General features: G+C 37.1%; 1 protein-coding gene across 5 annotated transcripts in view; it reads left to right on the top strand.

Annotated features, from left to right (window-relative positions):
* Window positions 1-23945, top strand: part of REV3L (REV3 like, DNA directed polymerase zeta catalytic subunit) — a 190285-nt gene that overhangs the window by 4465 nt on the left and 161875 nt on the right. Inside the window, exon 1 of one of the 5 annotated variants that reach the window (XM_062186620.1) lies at window positions 4871-4995. The exons of the other annotated variants lie outside the window; for them this stretch is intronic. The gene's annotated coding sequence lies outside the window, so the exon portion shown is untranslated. Of the gene's footprint in view, window positions 1-4870; window positions 4996-23945 lie in introns of those variants that run through there. 5 annotated transcript variants of the gene reach the window in all.

Below are 23945 nucleotides of genomic sequence, written 5' to 3'. Positions count from 1 at the left end.
AGGAATGAATATAAGATGATTGACAAATGAAGAAAACTGTTCTCTGAAGGGCAATTTGGCAATGTATATCTGAATTCCTAATGTTTTTTGTCGATTAATTCTAGTTTTGGGGATTTAGCCTGTGAACAGAAATCATTTGGCAAATCTGATTATCTTTTGAATCTATCTACTTCTTTTCATTATCCATTACTGCCCTAGTCTGTACTACCAGTACTTTTGGATGGGTATATTGTAATAACCTCCTAATCTTGGTTTATCCCAATCCACTCTGTCCCCTTCTAATCTGTTTTCCACATGTAATCAGGGAGATCTTTTCAAAATACAGACCTGGTTACATGACCTTACTACTTGACAGGCTTCAGGAGCTTTCCATTGTATTTAGGATGGAGATGAATCTCCCATGTCTTATGTGGTGGCATCTACTTGTCTTACAAGGTCTTCTATAGGCTGGCCCCTGTCTTTCTGTTGAGTTGTGACTTGAGCCATGTTCTTCTTCCCTTGCTCTTTGTGTTCCAGCTATATTGGCATTTTAGTCCCCTATTCTTGCCATGCTCCTTCCCAGAATGAGGGCTTGGTACTTGCTGTTCCCTCTACCTAGAATGTTTTTCCTTTTCCTTCACCTGAGCTCCAATTTGTCTTTGTCAGGAGAGCCTTCCCTATTATAGATGCTCAAAGCTCCATGAACTCTCCTTTATAGCATTTGCTATAGTTGTGTAATTATCTGTGTTGGAGATTAACATCTGTTTTTCCCAATAAATTGTAACCTCCTGAAATGCTGGTGATGTGTTTCGGTTTGCTCACCATGATAGAGTGAATGCTTACTTCAGTGCTTGAAATGCAAACATTTGTTATAAGAATCAATAGATGGTCAGAACAACCCTAAATAGCCAACAATTGGGAAGTGGAACACTTCACGTAATAGAGAATTATATGTCATTAAAATAATGTTTCAGAAGAATATATAATGACATAGGGAGTATTGTCAGTATATTATGTAAAAAAAAAAGCTTTAAAAAGTCACTTATTAAAAATAAATACACTGAAGTATAAAGGTTGCTTATCTCTGTCAAGTATGTTTTATATTTTTCAGATCTTCTGTAAAAAACATGTGCTGACTTTATAATTTAAACAAAACTGTCCATGAACAAAATTATGACAGTGATTTTTTAAGTAAAAAAGACATGAAGTTCATAATGGGCTTCAAAGTAAAAATCAACCAAGATGCATGATTGCATGATGATAGTATTGAACTTGATTGTATAAATTGTTTAGAATTATTTAATATTATTAGTCATCTGGAAAAAGAAAAAGTTGGCTTCCAGAAGAATCAAAGATTTAAATATAAAACAAAGTATTTTTAATATAATCCAGGAATGGTGAAGACCTTTTATTATAAACAACTGAAGCTAGATTACTGATTTTTTTTTTACATAAAAAAATTGTATGTGGTGAAAAAAAATAGTAAATGAAATTAAAGAGGGAACTGACTAGTAAAATTTACTTGTATCCTTTTCACAAAGGACTAATTTCCTTTTAATATACAAAGAGCTCCTAGAAAACAAGCCAATAGAAAAATGAGCAAAGAGTTCATATGAAAATATGTGTAATTTTATTTATAATAAATATGTAAATTAAAGCTACAGTATGACTTATCACTTACCAAATTAGCAGATTGGTTACATGTTTAACTTGGGGTGTGAAGAAGGGGAAATGTATACCCTCATACATTGCTGGTGGGAATATAAAGTGTTCATGTTGTGTTGGAAAAGATTTGGAAATTGTTTTCAAAATTTAAAATGCACATTTACTTTTATCAGTCGCTTCTATTCTAGAATTTTATCCTCTAGAAGATTTTGCATATGTGTTAAGTTAATATGTAACAATATTTGTGACAGCTTTATTTGTCATTGCAAAAGACTGGAAACAACCTAAACACAAATCAGGAGGAGAATAATTAAGTAAATGATGGTATATCTGTCCAGTGGAATACTAAGCAGCTTTTAAAAACAATGAGACAACCCCATGTATACTGCTGTGCTGCTCTGTCCCATTTAGAAGAGAAAAAGATTCAAGACTCCATGTATAGTTTCTTACGATTTCAGTTACTTAAATATGTGTGTATTCATATATATATATATATATATATATAAACAGAAACAGATAACTGTACATATGGAATGTAATATGTGTGTACAGTTATTTCTGGCAGGATGCATGTAACATCCTGTTTTGTAACAGCAATTACCTCCTATGAGAACTGGTTGCCTAGAGGACAAATGGATTAGTGTTTTTTAGTGTGCTATTTAGTAATTTTTCATTATTTTTTATCATAAACATGCAATACCTGTTCAGAGGTAATACTTTTATGTTGTGCTTTAGGAATTGGTAAAGCAGAACAAAAATAAGAGGCCATAATAGTTGTTGTAAACAGTTATGTAATTACTGTAATACTGTGTTTAATTTAGGTTTTGTTAGAAATCTCTTAATTCAGAGCTTTCAGTTCATGTTACATGGTTCACTGAAGAGTGGCCCTCTTGGAATGGGGGCTGGAATAAAGGTTTTTGAGGTACCTCTAAGCAGATAGCATATGAGACAACCAGCACTTACTATTCCTTTTGATGTTTTGACGGCATTAAAGGAGATACTTTACTACTTGAAATCTACTTCAGCAGCCAGCTTCAGACTATGCAGCTGCAGACTCATGGACAAGAAATCTTTGAGTTGCTATTGGATTTGTATTCTGAATGCCAGGGAGCATGCCACCCAGTGCAAGCTGCAGCCCTCTGATGATGAGAGAACAGGAAAGCAGTGGTGTCTCCCAGGGGGCCTCTGTCTAGACCTGAATCTCTGTGTTCACCTGTATTCAGTCCTGCTTGGCGTATAAGCTTGCTGCAAGGTGACTGCCAAATTAGTGCTTATATGTTCTGCAGACCTACAGTATCATTTTAAAACAGCGTTTTTATGTGAAAATGTTTGGATTTGAAATTCATTCACGTTAGTAACAATTTTAGCATGATATATAAGGGTACTTCATAAAGTTCATGGAAAAATGAAATTAAAAGTTTATTTTGGCACAAAAATAATTGAAATCCATGAAGTTATTTCATAATACCCATTCCCATGAACATTTTGCAGACCATTGTATATCAATGATTATCTAACTTAATACTTAAATTTTTCTTCTATAATTTTATAAAGAAAATACAAAGCTTTTCACCAATCACCATGTAAGTGCCTCCATATACCCTCCTGATGTTCAGTATGCTGAACAAATATTTACAATGCAAAAATGGTTGGGAAGCACCATTCTTGTCAAATCTTCTCATTTTACTAGTATATAAAGGAAACTGAAATCTAGACAGGCAGGCTCAGGATTGTCTAGTTTCTTTTTGTTGGTTGGTGAGGGGCTGGGTTTGAAACTGAGCATCTTGACTTTGAATTCTTACTGCCTCACTCTGACTCCCTAAACCTAAGAGAACATTGGAGAAAGGCATTGCTAATAATTGAAAGACAAAAGATACAAAACCTTGGAGAAACTTAAAAAAGAACTGCATGTGTGTGGTTTAGGAAGTTTTGAAGTCCTACTATATCAATTAGATATTAGAATTAGATTAGAATCATCTTGTTTAATAGATATACTAGGATTTATTCTGTGATGATTGTAACTGTGTTCTTTAAAAAAGGGATAATAAAAAGTAAGACTATAGCTAGAACAGGTTAAGAAAGATGTAAACCAAAATTGATTTGATAATTGCAATTTCAAAAAAGTCATCTTAGACTTTTCAAAGTTCTTCTGTTGCTATAATTAAATCTCTTCACTTTTGATTGAATTAGAACTTTTAGGGTTAGAAGTGAAGAATTATTCAGCTTTAAGTAGACTGGGTTTAAATGTTTCACAGAATGTTGCTGTTAGTCTTAGATATTTAAAAGAAATACTTAGAAACTTATGAGGTATGGGATATGGTATGAAGTATGTCACTGGTACCTGGCTGCCACCACAGTGATAATAAGCGAGGAAATAATGGGAGTTAAAGTACAGAGAACATTGGATAAAATTGTGTTAACTTGTAATTTCCATGCAAATACAGAGAAGTCAGGAATCTGTCTGAGGCCATTAGAAAGAACTCCACTGTCCAAACATGATGTAGATGTATTTTTGAGAAAAAAACAAATGATAAGATCCTTTTAGTGATGGTCTAACTTTTTGATGTTGGTTGGTTGGTTGGTTGTCATTTAACTTTTCCAGATGATCTTCTAAGTTCTTGCAGTTCTCTGCAGATTTTTAAATACTTCATTTTAAAACAAAAACTATTTTGTTGCTTAATTAGTATTGGCAAACTGGACTGTTTTCTGCAGCAGAAATTGAACATATTCCTAGGAAAGTAAATTCTGAGAAAAATGGGTAGTAATTGTCAATGGAAAATTTAGATTTTTTTTTTTCTGGCCAATTATGTTTTCTTTTTAGGTGGTAGTTTTGTGAAATACTGAAAATTTGAGGTCAGTTTTCTTGGGGCAATTATTTAATTTTCTTTGGATTCAGAGAGCATTTATTATATAAACAATTCAAATGAGAGAAAGCATGTTACCTCAAAAATGCCTGTGTAATATGTAACAGTTTACAAGAGTTTTCTTTCCATTTGTTACAATTACCAAGGAAGTATAAGAATTAAAAGAAATATCTTATTTTGCATCTATATTTATTCTTTAAAGTAATTTATATATTAAATTAGGTTTTTCGTTGAGATGGTAAAATGAAAGACTGTAAGTAAGGATACTTGTTGATATGTGAAAGAATGTAAAGTAAAACATGTTGGCATACTCTTAGTTTCTCAGAACAAGAAAATGACTAATCTAAATTTCATTTCAGAATAAAAACCAAGACAAGCCACATAAAAGCAACCTAAAAATTAAACTGTCATCATATTATTTGTTTTAAAACTATGGAATAATATATCTGAGGAAGATTTCTCTCAAAATTGTTTTTCTCAATTTCAAGTAAGTAATTTATTTTGGTTAATATATTGGGGATGGAGGGAGGGGGAGAGCCTTGACATTGAAGTTGATAAATCCTACTCATCCTTAAAAAGTAACAACTTAGATATCACTCTCTTTTAAAGCCTTCTGTAATCCTTCGCCCACACCCAAAAGATTATTTCCTTGGTTTTTCTAAGTCCTAACTCCCTTCCACATTGCTGTTAAAGGATTGACTACACTGAGTATTGTGTTTGTCTATAGGAATAGTTACAAGGCACTACCCTGATGTGTGGCCCTCCCTCTCCCAATACTCCAACACTCCACTGCTTTCTACTGTTGATAGTTCCTGGACAAGTTATTTTACTTTTATGAGCCTTAATTTCCTCCTCTGTAAAATGAGTTTTAATAATTTCTACCTCACAGGTTTTTTATAACTGAATAAAATACCAGCAAATAGTTGGCATTTATATAGTAACATAAATATTACTTTCTGACTCTTCTGTCTCCTGAATCTGCCACAATGTATTATATATACTAACTGTTCTTTGAACTGATTTGAGTGAAAAACAGAAACTTTTAAAAAGATTTATTAAAATTTCTTCATTTGAAAGAGTGAGAGAGAGAGAGATTGATCTTCCATCACTGCTTTACTCCCCAAATGGCTGCAACAGCCAGGGCTAGGCCAAGCTGAAGCTAGGAGTCAGGAACTCCATCCAGGTCTCATGTAGGTGGCAGAGACTCAAGTACTTGGGCCATCTTCTGCTGCTTTGCCAGGAGTATTCCAGGAAGCTGGATTGGAAGTCGAGCAGCTAGGACTTGAAACAGGGCTCTGATATGGGATGCTAGCTTTGAAAGTGGCAGCTTAACCTGCTGTACCACAATGGTGATCCGAAAATGGAATTTTTGAAGCTTATTTATTCCTTACAAACTGTAATACCTGTACATTGTCACCTTGTTATGTAAGCCTTTTTTTTCAGTTGATTAGTGACTCATAACTACAGTCTAGATAATTGCCTGTTGAAAACAAAAAAAATTCTTCTTCATTGGTTGTTGGATTTTTTTTTTTTTTTTTTGACAGAGTTATAGACAGTGATAGAGAGAGAGACAGAATGGTCCTCCCTCCACTGGCTCACCCCGCAAATGGCTGCCACAGCTGGCGCTGCACCGATCCGAAGCCAGGAGCCAAGTGTCTCCTCCTGGTCTCCCTTGTGAGTGCAGGGCCCAAGCACTTGGGCCATCCTCCACTGCCTTCCTGGGCCACAGCAGAGAGCTGGACTGGAAGAAGACCAACCGGGACCAGAACCCGGCGCCCACATGGGATGCCATTGCCACAGGCGGAGGATTAACCAAGTGAGCCATGGCGCTGGCCCCTATTGGTTGTTTTTTATGAAGTACCTCACCCAGCCCAAATTTTTAAATTTTTAACTGTTGATGTGTATATATGTCCAGGCCCTAACATTTTAAATTTTTATTTTTTTTTTGAAAGGCAGAGAGACAGACAGTGACCTCTCATTCATTGGTTCACTCCTCAAATGCTAAAACAACTGGGCTGGGCCAGCTGGGAGCTGGAAACTCAGTCTGGGTCTGCCTACATGGGTAGCAAGGACCCAAGCATTTGAACCATTAGTGCTTTCCAGAGTGTGCATTAGCAGGAACCTGGAATTACGGTTGGAGCTGGGAATCAAACCCAGACACTCCCATATAGGATGCAGGTGTCCTGAGGCCTGTCTTGACTGTGAAGCCAGATGCATGCCCTTAGGCCCCGATATTGCCTTGAAAAGGAGCAATGTTACGCCATTGATCAAGGAGTAACTAGTTTTCCAATGCCAAATATCAGGCAGATTTCTTCTAAAAAGAACCTTATTTTCCAAAGTCATTAGTAATGCCTTCTTTAAAAAAAAAAAAAAATGGAAAAATGGTGGAACATGTTGGTGTGTGTGTGTCAGATGTCACAGTAAAGGTGACATGCCAACAGAACTGATTTCTCTTGTTTTTGCCCTTTGTGAATTTGTAACAAACAATAATGTAAATCTTTAGTTTTTAAATCTATTTAAGTTTGTGGAATGTGGACCAGATAATTCTATATCACCCAGAACTTAACTCTCTTCATCATACATTTTGACACATCCATATTCCCAGTTATCTTTCGTTCTTTTTTAAATAACACTGTCTTAATTTTAACATGAAGTTACTAAATTTTAAAATTAATTTTGACATATATCGCATCTTGGTTGCTGATACCTTAGTGTTTTTAAAAACTTTGGTTTTACAAACTGTATTAGTCAAAAGGTCTTAATGTCATTTTACTAGCAGAGGCAGGCAGTACACCATTTATTGAGCCATGTGTGCCCTGTTCTGAGTGATCTGATCTTTACAACAGTTCTGTGAAATAGTTACTGTCATCCTCATTTTACAGTTGAGGAAATGAGGCGTGAAGGGGTTAATAAACTTTGCCTAAAGTTATGTGTATGCTGTTAACTTTACAACATGTGAGGATTAAATGAGAGAACATGTGTTAGGCCATTACCATTTCAACAGTGAAAACAGAAGCAAAATCTGATATGTGGCTTCTAAGGCATTCAGAATTAAATAATAGCCATTATTGAGACAGGGCAGTGACCACAAATATATTCTTATTCTCTTTTTTTTATGATAGCATACCTTAATATTCCATACTGAACCCCCTCCCCCCCTGGCTTTTTTTCTGATTGGTATTAATGTTTCTTCTAAAGTTCATGTTCTTGTTTAGTGTGAATTATGTGTGTGTATTTATAAGGTGATGGTAATACTGTACTGTAATATCTGAAGAAAATATTTTTCATGAGTCTAGTTTTAATTAAGTAGTATGTGAATATGCAATTGGCCCTCCATAGCTGAAAGTTCTGTAATTGTAGATTCAACCAACTGTGGATTGAAAATATTCAAGAAAAGAGAATTGTACTAATACTGAACATGTACAGACTTTTTCTTGTCATTTCTTTATCGTACTAGATATAAGTAACCTATAAAGATGTGCATAAGTTATATGCAAATACTATGTAATTTTATATAAGGTGCTTGAGTATCCATAGATTTTAGTATCTAAGGGGTCCTGGCCCTGTGGATACAAAGGGACAGCTGTTATTCTCAGTGGAAAATTTAAAAAAACAGAAGTAAAGCAAAAATTTTCTTTGCCAGTTTTTTCCCGCTTCCCACTTGTGTCAGTTTTTGCCGTGGTACAGAACTTCCAAAACCTTAGTGCTTTATGTGTTAGTCATTTCTTAAGCTTACGATTCTGAACTTAGCTCAGTTAAGCAGTGCTACTACTACTTTTGTCTGAGTGTATTTTTATGACTGCAGTCAGCTGATGGGTCAGCTAGGAAGCTGGTTGGTCTAGGATAGCTCTACTCCTACTTAGGGAAATTTGTGCTGCCATTGGATGGGGTAATGAAGAGTCATGTATCTCTAGCAGACTAGCTATGCCTCCTTTACCTGGAGGCAGTATTAGAGTTTACAGGGCAGCAGGTAGAAGCAAGTCCCATATATTTTCTATGTCCCATGGGCCAAGGCATATCACATGGCCAAGCCCAGAGTTTGTATGGGAGGGGTTTCCTAGGGGTGTGTGGCTAACCAGGGGACAATTATTGCAACTGTCTTTTATACTATTGTAGGTGACTGACTCGGTTTTCAGGAAGCATTTGGCAATGTGGCATGTCTCCTTTATTAAGTAATGTGTATATAAACAATTCATTCAACAACTCAGATATGTTTAGTTAATTCCTGTTCCTATTTTTTTATTCCATTCTCATCATCCCTTAGCATCATTTCTGCTCCCATTTCATTCAGCCTGTATGTACTGAACACCCACTAAGTGTACAGTAAGGTATCATGAAGTGAGCAATATGTGGAGCAAGACTACTGTGTTCATCATTCAATTAAAGTTGCCTACTTGTCTGCTTCAATAATGAACAGATTTCTGTGAAAGAGAATTGCAACAATATTTTGAAAATAATCAACAGCCCATACCAGGCTACCAGGTTAAATGTATCTAACGTGCTACATGCCCAAAACATCCTACAAGGATTTCTTCAAATGAGAAAAACTATAACAGAGTTTTTTAATCTGTACTCCCACCAGCAATATGAGACTTTTTCCATGTTCTTCCTAAGATCATGTTCTTAAATGTTTTGATATTGTCAATATAACAGATAAAAATATAGATCTCAGTAGTTTTAATTTACATTTCTTTTATTGTGCATGACATTCAATGTCTGTCCACGTATATTTGTACTTATTTTTCAGTGTATTATGCTTATCTTATCCATTTTTCTCTTGAGAGTCTTAGTCTTTGGCTTATTCATTCCAAGGAGCTCTTCTTTTACAAGAGTACTTCAAAAAAATCTGTGGACTTCCCACATTGTTAAAAACTTCGCATGGATGTAAAAATGTGTTGCACTAAAACTAATCTTTTAATTCCATTTTCCCATAGCCTTTTTGAAGTACTCAAGTAATCAGAAAATTGGACTGTTTGAATTAAGTTGCAAATACTTTACCAGTCTGTACTTATACTGAGTTGCTTTATTTTTTTTTTTCATTTTATAAAGAATGTTTATATCTTAAATGAGGTTTTTAAATCACTAGGTGAACTTAAGTTTAAATATTAGGCCTGGAAATGGGAGAAAAAGATCCTGACATTGTCACATCCTGTTTAAAGAACTTTTAAAATTCTGTGACTAAAAATGGAGAGATTTTAAAATGATACTGGTTTTTGTTTTGTTTTGTTTTGAGACAGTTCTCTTCCGTAAGCTGGTTCACTCCCCCAAATGTCCACAGCAGCTGGGGCTGGACCAAGCTGAACCAGAGCCAGGAACTCCATCCAGGTCTCCTTCTTGGGTGGCAGACACTCAAGTTCTTGAACCATCATCTGCTGCTTCCCAGATTAGCTGGTTTGAAAGTGGAGTAGTTGGGACTTGAACTGGCACTCTGATATGGGATATAGGCTTCCCAAGCAGACCTTAATGTGCAGGACCATAATGCTTGCTCCAAGTATCTTATTTTCTATTTAACTTTTTCTCTTCTAGGTTTGGTTTAATCAATAGACCACTCATTTTGACAGGGCAGTCCAAGTAGTATGCCTGTTTCTGTTTTTTTTTTTTTTTTTAATAAGATTTGTTATTTATTTGAAAGGCAGAGTTCCAGAGAGAGAAGGAGAGACAGAGAAAGGGATCTCCATCTGCTGGCTTATTCCCCAAATGGCTGCAATGGTTAGAGCTAGATCATAGTGAAGCCAGGAGCCAGGAACTTCTTCCAGGTTTCCACGTGTATGCAGGGTCCAAATCATTTGGGCCATCTTCCACTGCTTTCCCAGGCATATTTGCAGGGAGCTGGGTCAGAAATAGGAGCAGCTGGGACTTAAACTGGCACCCGTATGGCTAACGGCATTGCAGGCTGCAGCTTTACCTGCTACACCACAATGCCAGCCTCATGGAAGGATGTTTCCAGGTGATCAGACTGTGTACCAGAGGTAGAAAAAGACTTTGTGTTACAGTACATTCAAATGTTGCTTTGAGTCTTACCTGTAGTAGTGATTCAAGTGACGATCTATTCCATATACAAGGGTACTTTGAAAAAGTCATGTTAAATGTAATGAAAAGAGAAGTTTATTTTGGTGCAAAAAATTTTGAAATCCATGCTTTTTTTTTTTTCTTTCTTTCTTTCTTTTTTTTTTGGACAGGCAGAGTAGACAGAGAAAGGTCTTCCTTCCGTTGGTTCAACCCCCAAATGGCCGCTACGGCCGGTGCGCTGCGCCAATCGAAGGCAGGAGTCAGGTGCTTCCTCCTGGTCTCCCTTACGGGTGCAGGGCCCAAGCACTTGGGCCATCCTCCACTGCCTTCCCGGGCCACAGCAGAGAGCTGGACTGGAAGAGGAGCAACTGGGACAGAACTGGCACCCCAACTGGGACTAGAACCTGGAGTGCTGGCGCTGCAGGCGGAGGATTAGCCTAGAGAGCTGTGGCGCCGGCCCAATGCCTTGTTTTTTGAGTATACACATTTTTGTGAACATCTTTTTAAAAAGTTTATTTATTTGAAAGAGTGACAGAGAGGAGAGGAAGAGACAGAGCTATCTTCCATCTATTGTATTTTTCCCCAAATGACAGCAGCCAGGTCTGGACCAGGCCAAAGCCAGGAGCCAGGTACTCTATTCTATTCTCCCATATGAGTGGCAGAGACTCAACTGCTTGGGACATCTTCTGCTTACCCAGGAGCATTAGCAGGGAGCTGGATTAGAAGTAGAGCATCTGGAACTCAAGCCAGTGCTTGGATATGGGTTGCTAGCATCATAAGTGGTGGCTTAGCCTGCTGAACCCATTGTATATACTTTTCAATAACTTTGTTATTTTTTCCTTTAGATTTTAGCTTTTGTAGCATATACTTAATGTCTTTTTATGAAGTGTGGATACAAAAATCTTTTGAAATACACCAAATTTAGTTGTAATTATAAATTCAAAAACAGAATTAAATATTTTTTTGTGTGTAGTAAAGTTGAATATTCCTTATCTGAAATGCTGGGGAGCAGGTAGATTTTTTTCAGATTTCTGAGTACTTGCATATTTATAATGAGGTATCTTGGGGAAGAGACCCTAAGTCTAAACACGGAATTCATTTTTGTTTCATATATATCTCATACACATAGCCTGAAGGTAATTCTTACAATGTTTTAGTGCTTCCTGTGTTTTGACTGCAAGTCAGGTATTGAAGTTTGTACTTGTGGCATTGTATTAGCAATCAAAAAGTTTAAGATTTGAAGCTTTGAATTTTCAGATTAGGGGGGCTCAACCTGTGCAAGGAATTTAGTTCAGTTTAGTTTTCAAGACTCCTGGCTTCCCATGCTAGGCTGTAACACTATTGATAGAAGTTGACTTTAAAAAAAAAAAAAAAAGATTTACTTATTTACTTGAAAGAGCAACAGGGAGGGAGGGAGGGAAGAAGAGAGAGAGAGATATCGTCTATCTACTGTTTCATTCCCAAAATGGCTACAATAGCTGGGCCTGGGCCAGGAGCCAGTAACTCCATCTGGTTTTCCACATGAGTAAGGGGGTGCTAAGTAATGCTAGGTGCATTAGCAGGAAGCTGAATCAAGAGCTGATACTCGAACTGGCAGCGTGGTATGGGACACAGTGGCTTAACTGCACCTTAACACCAGTCCAATTGAAAGTTTTATAAACTGTTTAAACTGTTTTAATTTTTTTAGCTTATGTATTAAATTTGAATAATCTGGGCTCAAATCTACATATTAATGGATAACCACCACTAATCTATTTATACCCACTTTTGAGTTTCAGTTCTAATTATTTTGATTACCTTAAAAATTGTCAGGTGCCATTTTTCAGGAAATATTTTTTGCTGTACTTTTCTAAATTCTTAAATACCTGAAAATGACTTTGTTACGTGCATTTTTTTTTATTTACTTTTTTTTTCTTTTGTGTGCACATGCTAATGACAACATGGTTCAACGTGTATTCTTGTAAGCTTTTTCTTTAAAGTTCTTTAAACATTCTGGTGTCTTAATTTTGACTGGATCAAGAAAGTCCTTTTGATGTACAGATGCAGGTGCTTTTATTTTGCCACAATTTTTCTATTATACCTTTGAATATTGCTTCCATTCTATTGTAATTCTTTTAAAAATAAACACAACCTGTGGTTTGGATCACATTTCTTTTCTATGTTTTTTATTGCTAATTCTGTCTTTTTGCTTTCTTGGTAAGCATTTTTATTTTGTCTTTGTAATACAGATTATTTTTCTGAAATATTGATTCTGTTCTTATCTCTTATGTGGATTTTAATTTTGTTTTTTGTATTCTTTGTTTTCTTAACTCTACAATTCCATTTTTAGATATTTTAGTCTGCTTCTAAGTCTGTTGTTTCTTCCTAGTCTTTTTTTTTTTTTTTTTCTTTTAAAGATTTGTTTATTTATTTGGAAGTCAGAGTTACACACAGAGAGAGACCTGTGTCCATATCAAAGTACCTGAGTTCCAGTTCTGGTAATATAGATCCTAGAGGGCAGAAGGTGATAGCTCAAGTCCTTGGCTTCTTGCCACCCACCTGGAAAACCTGGATCCCTGCTTTGGTGTGGCCCCAGCCATAACTGTTGTGGACATTTGGGGTATAAACCAGTGAATGAGAACTTTGAGTCTGTCTTTGCTTCTTAAAAAAAAAAAAAAAAAAAAAAAAGTTCATGCTTAGTAAAGCACAAATGACCTGGGAGGCTATGAATCAACTGTAAATACTGGTGGGAAGCTATAGCTTTGGGCTTCCCTGGTGGGATAGCTCTTGTAATTGTGAGCAAGGCTGTTGCTGAGGAATCTGTGGCTGGGACTGGAAATATTGGTTGCTACTGGGTTCTTTTAGCTGGAATAGCTGCTGCACCAATCCTTGTGCTCTCATTCTTTTATTCTTGACCTGCCACTATCAAAGAGGATATTTGAAGCTGCCTTGCTGACATGTTGTTTCATGTTTTATATTTTATTAAGAATAACCAGTGACTAGTGTGGCTGTTGGGGTTGTGAGAGGCTCAGTGTTTAGTTGAGCCCGATAGAAGTATTATACCTGTGCTTCATGGTTTTACTTATTATTTAGTTTTTAATGTTCAAATCCTAAATGAAACTGGATTTAATATTTGCTTCTCATAAGAATTTTAAATTATAACTACTTTATTAAGTAATGCCAAATTGTTTTCCAAAGTGGTTGTACCAATCTAAAATCTCACCAGCAACGTATGAGAGTTTCTGATGTTCTACATTTTTATTAACATTTAGAATGGCCAGACTTCTTGAGTTTTTAATTCTTAATTTAAAATAACTTACTGTTTCTGTATTTTCCTCTCAGTAGTGAGATTGTTTTTTCCCAATTTATCACCTACTTGTTCTATAAAATACTGAGAGGAGTGTAAAGGTCTCCAGCTTATAGGTTTTTATTTTTTATTCCAGTTCTCTCAACTTTGCTTTGTTTTCATTTTCTTTTTTTAATTTGAGAGGCAGTGAGAGACTTTCCATCCACTGGTTTACTCCCCAAATTTCCACAATGGCTGTAACTAGGCTGGGCAGAAGTTGTGAGTGGGGAACTCAGTCTAGGTCTCCCATGTAGGTGGCCGGAACCCAATTACTTGAGCTGTCATCTTCTTAATCCTAGAGTCTACTTTAGCAGGAAGCTAGAATTTGAGAGATGGAGCCAGGACTTGAATTCAGGTACTTTGATATGGAACACAGTGTCTGTCTGTCTCACTACATCTTCCCCTCCCCCTACCACCTCTGTTTGGAAGGCAGGGAGAGAGAGAGAGACAGACAGATAGATCTATTTGCTGGGTCATTCCCCAAATGCCCACAACCATCAGAACTGGGCTAGGCCAAAGCTAGGAGCTGGGAACTCATGTAAGTCTCACATGTGGGAGGCAGAAACCCCATCATTTGAACCTTCACATCTTGCCTCCCTGGGTGTATGTTAGCAGAAAGTTACAGTGAGTATCTAGAACCAGGCCTTGAACCCAGGTACTCTGCTGTGGGATGCAGGTATCTTAACAAGCTTCTTAACTGCTAGACTTAAACACCCACCATGCTTCATATATTTTGAAATTTTTCTAGTTCCATATATATTTAGGGTTATTATGCTTTCTTGAAGAATGGCCTCGTTCGTTATCTCTGGTAGTATTCCTTGTTCTGAGGTCTACTTTGCATATATATGTATATATATACATATATATGTTTAAGATTTATTTTATTTACTTGAAAGAAAGAGTTATAGAGAAAGGTAGAGAGAGACAGAGAGAGAGCTTCTGTCTGCTGGTTTACTCCTCACATGGCCACGAGGGCTGGAGCTGAGCTGATCCAAAGCCAGGAGCCAGGAGCTTCTTCCGGGTCTCCCACATGAGTGCAGGGGCCCGAGGACTTGGGCCATCCTCCACTGCTTTCAAAGGAGCATTATTAACAGGGAGCCAGATCAGAAGTGGAGCAGCCAAGACTCGAACTGGTGCCCATATGAGATGGGCTTTAACCTGCTGCGCCTCTTTGCAATTATTCTTTAAAGATTGATTTGTTTTTATTTATTTCAAAGATATAGAGACAGAGACAAAGATTTTTCCATTCACTTGCTCACTCCCCAAATGCCTGCAACAGCCAAGGCTGAGTGAGGCCAAAGCCAGAAGCCTGTAACTCAATTCAGTTCTCTCATGTATCCAGCAGAACCCAAGTACTTGAACCATTGTCCCTGTCACCTGGGGTGTAGTAGCAGGAATCTGGAATTGGGAGTATAGCTGAGACTTGAACCTGGTCACTCTGATATGGGATGCTCGCATCCCATGTACAAAATGTCTACCCCTTACATGTTAATATAAGCCTTCCAGCTTTCTTGTGATTAGTGTTTATATGGTATATCATGTCAGGATCTTTGAAGTTAGCTTGCTATAAGTTTCAGAGATGCTGGCAATAGCCATGAGAGTTTTGTGTCTCTATTGTATGTTAGGAGGAACTGGGAAGATGGTTGCAGTACAGATATGGAAAAGCAGGTTCAAAACAGCTAGCTACCTCAAAAGAGACACATAGAGAATTGAGAGATGGGTGGAGAATTGTCTCTCAACATCTTTTTTGATTCTTTTAATTTCAGCGTAACTATATACTTTTACAATGTAGACAGCATATAGTTGGACTTAATCATTTACTCAATATGATCGTCTCTTTTAATTGGTGTTTAGATTGTTTACACTTAATATAATTTGTATTATGTTTGGATTACAAATCTGCCATCCAGCTGTTTTCTCTTATTCTGTCCTTTTTTTATTCTTTTGGATTACTTGGATTTTAAAAAATTACTTGATTTCTCTCAACTATTTACTGAATCAATTATATCTTTTTGACATGATTTTAGTGATTTGCCCCAGGTTTGCAATATGTAGTCTTCCATCATATAATAAATAATACATAGCTTTCTATTTACTATAATGACCTTACAACTATGTAGTCTTAATTTTATGCTGCATTCTTTGTGCTTTTCTTATCACACATTTTACTGTTATATGTGAGTACGTCATAAAATTCATGTACAAATAAACACTTTAAATCCATTTTTTTGTTAACTTTTTGAAATACCCTCATAAAACTATCAACACACAGTTCATTGCTACCAGTTCCTTTAGAGATAATTATCTTTCAGAGGAGTTGCAAATAAGAAAAAGAATTTATATTTACTTTTAATTTATACTATTTCCATTGTTCCTTTCTTTGTGTAGATCCACATATCTGTCTGGTGTCTTAGTCCATCTGTCTCAAGAACTTTAACATTTCTTATAAGACAAGTGTAATGATAATTAATTGTCTCAGTTTTGTTTCTCTGGAAAAGACTTTGGAAAAATAAAGTATTTTGGCTATGTATAGACTTATGTATTGCCTTTTTATTTCCTTTAAGCACTTAAAAGATGTCACTCTGTTGTCTGGCTTTTGTATATTTTTCCCTTTATCTTGTCTTTGATCTGTTATAGTGTCCTTTTTTCTTTTTTTAGGTTATCTTTCTCCATGTTTGAATATGATATGTTTACTTCATTTGATATTCTTTGAGCTTCTTGGTTCTGTGGTTTGGTATCTTTATCTAATTTAGAAGAGTCTCAGTAATTACCTCAATGTATTTCTTTTGAACTGCTCTGTCTCTGCTGTGAATTCTATTACATGTATGTTAGATCATCTATTACTATCTCATAGCTCTTGGATACATTGTTAGGTTTTTGTCTAGGGGACTTTTCTCCCTTTTTTCTGATATATTGAAATTTATCTTTTAGGAAGATTACCTTGATGATAATGGTTATTATTGATATTCCCAAAGCATTAATATTTCAAAATATGAAGCCATATTGTAAACCATATGTTTGGCATATGTGAGATTTTTCAAATTATTGCAAAATAAAAACAGTCTAATAAGATTTAGGCACCCAGGGTTGTGGCCATTATGAAGATAGAAAAAGAATGTAACATAATAGTTCTGATGATGACTTAGGAACTAAGCTGTGTTTTTATTTTTCTATATCAAGAACATTATGTTACATGGTATCAAGTAGTTAGATCCAGATGTTTTATTATTCTCTCCTAGAATTATATAGAGTTCATTATACGTGGGGTACAATTAGGAATAGTAATTTTTTTTTTTTTGTAGTGTGTTTTTCTTTGTTGAAAAAGTGGTTTGGAAGTGTAAATGGTATGCCCTTTTAAAGGAAAATTTTTTTATGCATGAAAGATTTACGACAACTATAAATTGGTAAATTGATTAGTGTTAAGTGAAGCAAACTTAAAATTTGGAAATTGGTAACTTTAAAAAATAGTTTGAGAAAGGTGGAAATTCAGGTTGAATTGCCCTTATCTGAAATGTTTAAGATCATAAATTTTAAGATGTTGGAATGTTTTTGATTTTGAAGTTTTTTGGATTTTGAAATATTTGCAATTGAATATCCGTAATCCAAAAATCCACAATCACAAATGCTCTAAAATCTGATTTACCAAATAGAGAAATATTTGAATATGTGTTGTTTAATGATAAAAAAAAAACTTTACATTTGACACCTGAAGCTTAATAGTGTGAAATGAATATTAGTACCTAGAAAAAAAAAAGTTGGGGAAAAACTAGTTCATTATAAGCATTTTTTTTGTGTAATAATTTTTACATGTAATAGGATTTCTTGTCATGCTACATTATACTGTTGACAGAGGGAAAATTGTTGTATTTGACCATATTTCAGTTGCTCTAGATTTTGAAATAGGGGCATCTCTAGGTTGAGCCAAATGTGCGAAACATTTTACTTTTTTGGCAAAAATCTTCCATATATAGATTGTCTTTAAAAATGGAACTAAACCTGATAGTGGGCAGTTTCTTGTTTAGTGTGTTAAATTCTCACTACATCCCCAGTACACACTTGAGGACAGATGGTCAAGTCTCTATTGACAACTCTGACAACTCTGAATCTGGTTCTACTTTTGCAGTTGTAGTAGAACAAGAACAGGCAATTTTTTTTCCCTTCTTCTGCAAAGGGAGGCTTTCTAAATTACTTAAATGTAATTGGAACCCAGATGGTACACACACATACACCCAGAGTATATAAAAATGAAAATACACAGTATTCTTTTATGCTAATATATTTTCTCAGTAATTATTCTTAGATACATTGTAGGGTTTTGGTAACCATTTATTAAATAAAATAGGAATTATTTTCTTTGTAATAAACAGATGACAACCCCTTACAAATAGACTGTGGACGTTCAAATCTGTCCATTTCCATCGTTGTTACTTTAATTGAGGTCTCTCTACTTTTGCTTATACCATCACAATGGCCTCTGTGCTTGCCTCTGATTTCACGGTTTCAAAACTTCAGATTTCATCTGAATGTTGACATATCAACAGTGGTATATAGTACAGAAATATAAGTTGAAAATTAATAACCTAAGTGTTCAAAAATGAGAGGTAGGGTACATATGATTTACCATGCAGTCACCATAAATTTTGGGAAGAAAGTTGAAGGGGAAAGTGCTTACTTTCATAACTAAGTTAAGAATAGGCTTCACATTGTTTTCTCTGATTTTTGGCATATAATATAAACATATAAGAAAAATAATAAAATAATAAAATATAGTAGAATGTAAAGCATTTGGTAGGTTTCAGTAGTGTTTGTATTCTTTTGTATTTTTTAAAATAAAAGTACATACTACTTTATAATTTCTTCCTAATCTGTTCACCTTATTTTTCTGCTTGTGACCATCATTAGTGTTCTGTTTTGTAGTGGCATTTTCTCAGGTGTAACCCCCATGCACATATCTGTCGTAGAATCAGATGGAGTTCTCATTGAAATTATAGATTCCCAAGATCCACCCCACACACAGGAAATAAAATCCTTTGGGATTATCCTAGGAAGGTGTAGAAGGGGACTTTAAAAAAATTCGTGAAAGATGGAATTAAAAGAGAAAGTGAGGGGCTGGTATTGTGGCATAGCAGTTTAAGCTGCTGCCTGTGACTCCAGCATCCCTTATAGTTGCTGGTTCACTTCCAGTCCAGCTCCCTGCTAATGTGCCTGGGAAAGCAGTGGAAGATGGCCCAAGTACTTAAGCCCTGCCACTTAGGAGACCTGGATGAAGCTTCTGGTTCCTGGCTTCATCCTAGCCCAGCTCTGGTAGTTGTGACTACTTGGGGAGTGAACCAGCTGATCCAAAGACCAATCTCTGTCTCCCCTGCCTCCATTCTCTCCTATAACTCTGCTTTTTAAATAAAATGATCTTTTTTTAAAATGATTTTTTCATGAACTCTGTGAGGGTCTCTTGCATGCTGACAAGTGCTGCAGATAATTCTTAACATTGTCTAAAGTTCTCGGCCGGTGCCGTGGCTTAACAGGCTAATCCTCCGCCTTGCGGCGCCGGCGCTCCGGGTTTTAGTCCCGGTTGGGGCGCCGCATTCTATCCCGGTTGCCCCTCTCCCAGGCCAGCTCTCTGCTATGGCCCAGGAGTGCAGTGGAGGATGGCCCAAGTGCTTGGGCCCTGCACCCGCATGGGAGACCTGGAGAAGCACCTGGCTCCTGGCTTCGGATCAGCGAGATGTGCCGGCCGCAGCGGCCATTGGAGGGTGAACCAACAGCAAAAAGGAAGCCTTTCTCTCTCTCTCTCTCTCTCACTATCCACTCTGCCTGTCAAAAAAAAAAAAAAAAAAAAAAAAGAAAAAAAAAAGAAAAGTAAAGTTCTCATACTGGCCTATAAAGCAAAACTCTGGATAATATAAAGCTCTTCTATGGTGGGACATCTGGCTACCTTTTCAGCCTCATCTTCTGCCTCTTCCTCAAGCACTGCGCTCCTCAGTCTAAATTCCTTGCTCTTTCTCAAATGCATAGCTCATGGCTGTGCATATGCTATTAGCTTAAGGAAAACAGAGACCTTGGCTATTCTGGATGTGCAGTGTCATCTCTCATTAAATGTTTGACTAAATGAATACCTTCCCTCTGAATGGAATTTCCTTGTCCTTTTGGTGAATTCAAGACTGTCCTAAGTTATCATGTTCCTTTGTGAAACCTTTCCTGACTTTTCTCAGAGATAATTTCTGCGACCATTGTACTTATTACTTGTGTTATAACATTTTTCTCATGGATTTGTGCACTTTTGTTTATTGATCTGTCTTCCCTATTAGAGTGTGAATTTAAGGAAGGTCAGTGTGCTGCCAGTCTTTGTGTTTTCGATACTTGCTACCTAGGTATGTGATAAAAATTTTTAAAAACTCATGAAGGAAGGACAAATATATGATTTCATTTATATTAGCTATTTAGAATAGCCATTCATAAATAAAGTAGAATATTGGTTACTTGGAGGATATTTATTGTTTAATGGGTATAGTTTCAGTTTGGGATGATAGAAAAGTTCTAGAAATGGATAGTGGTGATGGTTGTATAGCAGTGAACATACAGTTAATATAGCTGAATTGGACACTCAAAGAAGTTTAACATGGAAAAATTTGTTTTAGGTGTGTTTTGCCACAATTTTTTAAAAGATAGAATTCATGGAGATAAGGATCTTGACCTATTCATTTGGCTTTATTTATGGTTCCTGATGCTTTTTTTTTTTTTTAAAGACTTACTTATTTTTTAAAAAATGTATTTGAAAGAGTTAGAGAAAGAGGTGTGTGTGTGTGTGGGGGGAGTTAGTTCTTGCATCCACTGGTTCACCTCCCAAATAGCTGCAGTGGCCAGGCCAAAGCCAGGAACCAGGAACTTCTTCCAGGTCTCCCACTTGGGTGCAAGAACCCAAGAACTTGGGCCTTCTTCCTCTGCTTTCCCAGGCACATTAGCAGGGAGCTGGATCATCAGTGGAGCAACTGAGAATTAAACTGGTGCCACATGGGATGCTGGTGCTGCAGGCAGGGTCTTAACCCACTATGCCACAGAAATGGCACTCTGACACTATTTTATTGTTAAATTGTGCTTTCTTTCAACATGGAAGTACTTAAGTTTTTTTAAAAAGTTTTATTTATCTGAAAGGCAAAGTTACATAGAGAGATAAGGAGAGATAAATCAATCTTCTATCCACTGGTTCACTTCCCTAATGGCTGCAATGGCTTGGGCTGGAACTGATTGAAGCCAGGAGCTTCTTGCAGGTCTCCAGGGACTTGGGCTGCTTTCCTAGGTGCATTAATAGGGAGCTGGCTAGGAAGTAGAGCAGCCAGGGTTTGAATCAGTGCCCATGTGGGGTGCCCGATGGCAGCTTAATTTACTGCACCACAGTGCTGGCCCCATACTTGATTTTTTTTTTTTTAATAAGAGTGTTGGAGGGTTGGACTTCTTTTTATTTTTAATTTTTTAAATTAATTTTTTTGAAAGGTGGAGTTACAGAGGCAGAAAGAGAAGTCTTCTATCTGCTGGTTCACTCCGCAAATGGCTGCAACAGCTGGAGCTGTGCTGATCCAAAGCCGGGAGCCAGGAGCTTCTTCTGAGTTTCCTGTGCAGCAGCAGGGGCCCAGGCACTTGGGCCATCTTCCACTGCTTTCTCAGACCATGAGCAGAGAGGTGGATCAGAAATGGAGCAGCTGGGACTTGAACTGGCACCCACATGGGATGTCGGCACTGCAGGCAGTGGCTTTACTTGCTATGTCCCAGCGCCTGCCCCAATACTTGAATTTTTTGAATGCTTGAAGTTCAGTTGAATGCACAGAGTAAGCTCATAGGAAATTCTGTATTAAACCAATAAAATTTATAAAATGAAAGAAAATACCATATAACTTAAAAATGTCACATAGTTAAGAAAATATTTTGTAATATTACCAACGGTAATTAAAATTAATATTTGAACTGTCACCTGCTACTAATATACAGTGGTAAAACAGAGGCAGTATGGCATTGTGGGACTTCAACCTTGGGACAGTCAAAAACGATTTTTTTTCCTGCTTTGAATTATCTTCAAGCTCAGGATGATTGTAGAACAATACAGTATTATCTCTTATGTCTAAAGTGTTTTTTGTAGATGATCTTATTGGAGCCCCTTACATTTCCATGAATTAGGGATAACTTTTTTTTTTAAAGATGTGTCTATTTATTTGAAAGTTATAGTTATACAGAGAGAGAAAGAGAGGCAAAGAGAAAGGGATCTTCCATCTGCTGGTTCACTCCCCAGTTGGCCACAACAACCAGAGCTGTGCCAATCTGAAGTTAGGAGCCAGGAGCTTCTTCTGGGTCTCCCATATGGGTGCAGGGGCCCAAGGACTTGGGCTATTTTCTGCTTTCCTAGGCCATAGCAGAGAGCTGGATCAGAAGTGGAGCAGCTAGGATTTGAACTGGCGCCCATATGGAATACTGGCACTGTGGGCGGTGGGTTTACCCACTACGCCACAGCACTGGCTCCGATAACTCTTATTATAAAGAAAGCATATTTGCTTATTGAACACAGTAGTCCACCTTCTCCAGGGGAATATATTCCAAGATCCCCAGTAGATACACAGTGTTGCAGTTGATTTCTCCACAATGTTGCAGTGGGTTCGTTTCTGAGAGGAGCAGCGTGGTGGGGGCAAGAGGCGCGGAGTCAACACACAGACCCCGGGAGTCGGGTGAGAGCAGGCTTGAGGCGAGCAGCCGGCAGACTCAGTTGGTACAACAGCTTATATAGCCAAGACCAGCCAATCTGGTCAAGGGGCGGTCTATACCCCAACCAATCACAGCCTGTTGCCAGGCAGTTTCAAATCCATCCAATCACAGCCTGTTGCCAGGCAGTTTCCAAAGCCAGGTGGGTTTCAAAGCCATTCCTGACTAACTGATGCTCGCTTGCCAGTGGCCACCTTCACATGGCCTTCTCATTCCACTACAACACAGGAACTGCAGATAATACCAAACCCTACATGTCCTGCATGTCCATACCTGTGTAAAGCTTAATTTATGAATTAGGGACAGTAAGAAATTGGTAATAATAACTAATAGAACAACTGTGATGCACTCGAATAAAAGTTATGTGAATGTGGTCTCTCTCACTCAGCATATCTTATTGTAAGTCTTTATTACTTTTGTTCCTTTAATTCTCTATCAGGTCCACAAACTGCCAGATTTCACTTACTGCCACCTCCCCTAATTCTTTGGGTCCTCAAAAAAATTATTCCAGTCCTTTCCTTGATAGTGTGATATGAAGTAATCTACACTAGTTAAAGGATGTGACATTGTGGGGCCAGTGTTGTGGCAAAGCCCGTGACACTGGCATCCTATATGTGTACTGGTTCGAGTCCTGGCTGCTCTGCTTCCTATCCAGATCTGAGTGCTTGGGCCCCTGCCACACACCTGGGAAATACTGAGGGAATTCCAGGCTCCTGGCTTCGACCTGGCTCAGTGGTTGGCTGTTGCAACCATTTGGGGAGTGAGTGAACCAGCAGATGGAAGATTGTCTCTCTCTCTTTCTCTCTCTCTCTGTCCCTCGCTCTAATGGCCTTTCAAATAAATAAATTTTAAAAAAGATTTAATATCAAATATCAATTTTCTTTCTTTTTTTTTTTTTTTTTTTAACAGAACAAAAGGGATTTGGCATACTGTGTATTCTTAGGCGGCAAACTAAGTGAAAACCTGCAACCCGGGCTAGTGGGGATCTAAGGAATTACTTCCAGGTCAGCTGAGACTTCTGCAAAGAATGGCCAGACTGGCTGTGGCCATTTTTTTCAGTAAAAAGTAGCAGGCTCTTCACTAATTATAGTTGCTTTCTTACTGAAATCAAATCGACATACTGTAAAACCAAAAAAAATTCATGTATGTGAAGACTAGAAATATAAAAGGAAAGATACTGATGAAGGATAATAATAATAGTAATAATAATGGAAATATACACAGCTCCGAATATCTATGGATTATGTTAAAATGTTGACATTGTGTTGGGGTGATGGCTAGATCATCCTGTTGAGATCAGTTTCACTTTGTTACATGGCTCATAATCAGAAATTTTTGTTCTTTTAAGGAACAGCTGAGGT

The sequence above is a fragment of the Lepus europaeus genome, chromosome 3, assembly GCF_033115175.1.
Source record: "Lepus europaeus isolate LE1 chromosome 3, mLepTim1.pri, whole genome shotgun sequence".
NCBI lineage: Eukaryota > Metazoa > Chordata > Mammalia > Lagomorpha > Leporidae > Lepus > Lepus europaeus.
The sequence above is the reverse complement of the archived record's forward strand: the minus strand, read 5'-3'. Positions and strand labels throughout refer to the sequence as shown.